Source organism: Nomascus leucogenys, chromosome 12 (assembly GCF_006542625.1).
Source record: "Nomascus leucogenys isolate Asia chromosome 12, Asia_NLE_v1, whole genome shotgun sequence".
NCBI lineage: Eukaryota > Metazoa > Chordata > Mammalia > Primates > Hylobatidae > Nomascus > Nomascus leucogenys.
In genome coordinates, this window is record NC_044392.1 from 98,694,374 (window position 1) to 98,699,851 (window position 5,478).

Here is a 5,478-nt window from a genome sequence, read left to right on the forward strand (position 1 = left end):
CTGGACTCATTTGGTAGTTTTCAAACTTTGCTGGGGCCAAGTTTTGCAATTTTATGGCAGTGCTTTGGGGACTTTAGGTGGGAATAAGAAGGAAGCCTCAAGTGGTGCTCTGGTTCTGCCACCTTCATGTCAACTGAAGTTGCTCAGCTTTTGATTTTTGTATGTTGAGTTTTAACATTAAGATTTCACTAGGAGAATGTTATGCTGGCAAAAAGGGGCTGCATACCAGGTAGACTCATCTTAACTATTGATTAATTCACTCATCTGTCTATTCTGAGCAAGATACCAGTCTAGACAGTTTCACTCTGATCCTGGGAGTTCAGAACTGCTACTGCAGCTAAGCTAATCAGCAGGGCTTCCAATTATAAGTTAAAACAGCTCTGCATAGGTCAGCCACTTTTTCACTGGACAAGCTTAAAGAAGTTACTGAAACTTTCGATGCTTCAGTTTTCTCATCTGTTAAATACCTGTCTGGTAGTATTGTTTTGAATTGTGTGTGTCAAGTGCCCTGCCTGGTATTTCCTGAGTGCATGTATGTTGGCACTCAGGAAATCACAGCTACATGGCCTTTCAAAGCTGCCTTGGAAGCTAACAAGCAAAGTTCTCAGAAACCATCCTCTCCTGTGTCATTAATTTGAAGGACCTTGCTCTGGTGACACCTGTGACAAGGGGACACCATGTCCTCTCAAACCATTTCCTTCTCCTATACCCTAAGTAAGAGATTAAAACAGAGTTTCCTTGCAGCCTTTTACCATGGATACAGGGCATAAAGGAAATGTCTCTCCAGCTTGAATGCAGACCAGGAGCAAGAAATCAGAAGCACCATTTACTGAATAGGGAGTCCTTTCCCCATTACTTGTTTTTGTCAGCTTTGTCAAAGATCAGATGGTTGTAGGTGTGCAGCCTTATTTCTGGTGTCTCTATTGTTCCATTGGTCTATGTGTCTGTTGTTGTACCAGTACTATGCTGTTTTGGTTACAGCAGCCCTGTAGTATAGTTCAAAGTTGGGTAATGTGATACCTCCAGCTTTGTTCTTCTTACTTAGGATTGCTTTGATTATTTGGGCTCTTTTTGGGTTCCATATGAATGTTAAAATAGCTTTTTTCTAGTTCTATAAAGAATGTCATTGGTAGTCTGATAGGAGTAGCGTTGGATCTATAAATTGCTTTGGGCAGTACAGCCATTTTAATGATATTGATTCTTCCAATCCATGAGCATTAAATGTTTTTCCATTTGTTTGTGTCATCTCTGATTTCTTTGAGCATTGTTTTGTAATTCTCAATGTAAAGATCTTTTACCTCCCTGGTTAGCTGAATTCCTAGGTATTTTATTCTTTTTGTGGAAACTGTGAATAGGATTGTGTTCTTCATTTGGCTCTTGGCTTGGCTATTATTGGTGTGTAGGAATGCTAGTAATTTTTGTGCTTTAATTTTGTATCCTGAAACTTTGATGGAGTTGTTTATAGGCTAACGGAGCTTTTGGGTTGAGACTCTTGGGTTTTCTGGATATAAGATTATGTTGTTTGCAAACAGCAACAATTTGACTTCCTCTCTTCCTATTTGAATGCCCTTTGTTTTTCTCTCTTGCCTGATTTTCCTGGTCAGGACTTCCAATACTGTGTTGAATAGGAGTGGTGAGAGAGGGCATTCTTGTCTTGCACTGGCTTTCAAGAGGAATGCTTCCAGCTTTTACCCATTCAGTATGATGTTGGCTGTGGGTTTGCCATAGATGGCGCTTATTATTTTGAGGCATGTTCCCTCAATACCTAGTTTATTGAGGTAATCATATGTGTTTTGCCTTCAGTTCTCTTTATGTGATGAATCCCATTAATTGATTTGCATATCTTGGGCCAACCTTGCATCCCAGGGATAAAGCCTACTTGATCTTAGTGGATTAGCTTTTTTCTGTGCTGCTAGAGTCCGTTTGTCAGTATTTTGTTGAGGATTTTTGCATCAATGTTCATCAAGAATATTGACCTCAAGTCTTCTTTTTCTGTTGTGTCTCTGCCAGGTTTTGGTATCAGGGTGATGTTGGCCTCATATGTGATGAGGAGGAGTCCCTCCTCCTCAATTTTTGGGATAGTTTCAGTGGGAATAATACCAGCTCTTCTTTGTACATATGGTAGAATTTGGCTTTGAATCTGTCTGGCCCTGAGCTTTTTTTTCGGTTGGTAGGCTATTTATTACTGATTCAATTTTAAAGCTTGTTATTGGTCTGTTCAGGGAATCAATTTCTTCCTGCTTCAGTCTTGGGAGGGTGTATGTGTCCAAGAATTTAACCATCTCTTCTAGGTTTTCTAGTTTGTGTGCATAGAGGTGTTTATATTACTTTCTGATGGTTATTTTTATTTCTGTGGGGTCAGTGGTAACATCCCCTTTGTCATTTCTAATTGATTTTATTTGCATCTTCTCTCTCCTTCTTATTAGTTTAGCTAGTGGCCTATCTTATTAATTTTTCAAAAAAAAAAAACAGCTGCTGGATTTATTGATCTTTTGAATGGTCTTTTGTGTCTTGGTGTCCTTCAGTTCAGCTCTGATTTGTGTTACTTCTTTTCTGCTAGCTTTGGGGTTGGTTTGCTCTTGCATCTCTAGTTCTTTTAGTTGCGATGTTAAGTTGTGAATTTGAGATCTTTCTAACTTTTTGATGTGGACATTTAATGCTATAAATTTCCCTCTTACCACTACCTTAGCTGTGTCCCAGAGGTTCTGGTATGTTGTATCTTTGTTCTCCTTAGTTTCAAAGGACTTCTTGATTTCTGCCTTAATTTCATTATTTACCTCAAAGTTAATTAGAAGCATGTTGTTTAATTTTTATGTAATTGTGTGGTTTTGATAAATTTTTTTTAGTCTTGATTTCTAATTTTATTGCATTATGGTTTGAAAGTGTGTTTGGTATGATTTCAGTTTTTTCCTATTTGCTAAGGATTCTTTCACGTCTGATTGTTTGGTCTATTTTACAGTATGTGTCATGTGGTGATGAGAGGAATGTATATTCTGTTGTTTTGGGATGGAGAATTCTATAGAGATCTATCAGATCCATTTGGTCTAATGTTGAGTTCAGGTCCTGAGTATCATTGCTAATTTTCTGTCTCTGCCTAATACTGTCAGTGGATTGTTGATGTCTCCACCATTATTGTGTGGGAGTCTAAGTATCTTTGTGAGTCTCTAAGAACTTGGTTTATAAATCTGGGTGTTTCTGTTTTGGGTGCATATATATTTAGGAGAGTCAGGTCTTCTTGTTGAATTGCACTCTTTACCATTATTGTCATGCCCTCTTTTGTCTTTTTTGATCTTTGTGGTTTAAAATCTGTTTTGTCTGAAATTAGGATTGCAACCCTTGCTTTTATCTGATTTCCATTTGCTTGGTAGATTTTCCTCCATGCCTTTACTCTGAGCGTATGGATGTAATTGCATGGGAGATGGGTGTTTTGAAAACAGCATACTGCTGGGTCTTGGTTTTCTATCTACCTTACCACCCTGTGCTTTTTAAGTGGGGGCATTTAGCCCATTTATATTCAAAGTTAATATGGATATGTGTACATTTGATCCTGTCATTCTGTTGTTAGGTGGTTATTACGCTGGCTTGTTTGTGTGGTTGCTTTATAGTGTTACTGGTCTGTTCACTTAAGCGTGTTTTTGTATTGGCTGATAATGGTCTTTCCTTTCCATATTTCGTGCTCCTTTCAAGATCTCTTGTCAGGCAGGTCTAGTGGTAACAAACTCCCTCACCATTTGCTTATAGAGAAAGGATTTTATTTCTCTTTTGCTAAGAAAGCTTAAGGATTGTTAGGATTTTGGATATGTAATTCTTGGTTGAAGATTTTTTTCTTTAAGAACATTATATAGGCTCTCAATCTCTTCTGGCTTGTAGGGTTTCTGCTGAGCAGCTTGCGTTAGCCCGATGAGGTTCGCTTTGTAGGTGACCTGCCCTTTCTCTCTAGCTGCCTTTAACATTCCTTTCTTTAATTTTGACCTTAGAAAATCTGATGATTATGTGTCTTGGGGGTGATCTTCTCTGGTAGAATCTTGCAGAGGTTCTCTGTATTTCCTGAATTTGACTGTTGACTTCTCTAGAGAGGTTGGTGAAGTTTTCATAAATGATAACCTAGAACAGTTTTCAAGTTGTTTGTGCCCTCCCCATCTCTTTCAGGGATGCCAATGATTAAAAATATGGAACACTCCACACATTTGCATACCATCCTTGTGTAGGGACCACACTAATCTTCTCTGTGTCACTCCAATTTTAGTACAGGTGCTGTTAAAGTGAGCACATAAGCCAAGTTTTCTAATAACAGCAAGGCAGATATCTATTCCCCAAGGGCAGCTGGCTCCTAAGAAAGAGGAGTGAACAGCTAATCATTCTCAGTAGTACTCCTAACCTCACTCATCTAATATTTCTATTTCTGTAGGAAGGAAAAAAGGGTAGGACAATCAGCCAACGTGTTTAAAGAAAATTTCTTGTTATAAAAACAATCCTAAAATTCATATGGAACTAAAAAAGAACCAAAAAGGATCTCACATAGCTAAGGCAAGACTAAGCAAAAAGAACAAACCTAGAGGCATCACATTACCAGACTTCAAACTATACTACAAGGTTATAGTTACAAAAGCGGCATGGTACTTGCATAAAAATAGGCATGTAAGGGCCGGGTGCAGTGGCTCATGCCTGTAATCCCAGCACTTTGGGAGGCCGAGGTGGGCAGATTACCTGAGGTTGGGATTTCGAGACCAGCCTGACCAACATGGAGAAACCCTGTCTCTACTAAAAATACAAAGTTAACTAGGCATTGTGGCACATGCCTGTAATCCCAACTACTTGGGATGCTGAGGCAGGAGAATTGCTTGAACCTGGGAGGTGGAGGTTGTGGTGAGCTGAGATTGCGCCATTGCACTCCAGCTTGGGCAACAAGAGTGAAACTTGGTCTCAAAAAAAAAAAGAAATAGGCATGTAGACTAATGAAACAGAATACAGAACCTAGAAATAAAGCTAAATATTTACAGCCAACTGATCTTTGACAAAGCAAACAAAAACATGGGGAAAGAACATCCTATTCAACAAATGGTGCTCGGATAATTGGTAAGCCACATGTAGAAGAATGAAGCTGGATCCTTATCTCTCACATTACACAAAAATCAAGTGAAGATGGACCAAAGACTTAAATCTAAGACCTGACACCATAAAAATTCAAGAAAATAACACTTGAAAAACTCTCCTCAATGTTAGCTTAGGCAAAGAATTCATGACCAAGAACCCAAACACAAATGCAACAAAAACAAAGATAAATGGATGGGACCTAATTAAACTAAAAAACTTCTGCACAGCAAAAGAAATAATCAGCAGAGTAAACAGACAACACACAGAATGGGAGAAAATTTTTGTAACCTATGCACCCAACGAAAGACTAATATCCAAAATCTACAAGAAACTCAAAAAATAAAGCAAGAAAAAAAACAAAATGGGGGTCCATTCCAAGACGGC

General features: G+C 38.5%; 1 non-coding gene across 1 annotated transcript; it reads right to left on the reverse strand.

Annotated features, from left to right (window-relative positions):
• Positions 1-4,163: 4,163 nt before the first annotated feature.
• LOC115837725 lies at positions 4,164-4,270 on the reverse strand. Its single transcript, XR_004032784.1, has one exon. It is a non-coding gene; the product is annotated as a U6 spliceosomal RNA (small nuclear RNA).
• Between the last annotated feature and the right edge of the window lie 1,208 nt (positions 4,271-5,478).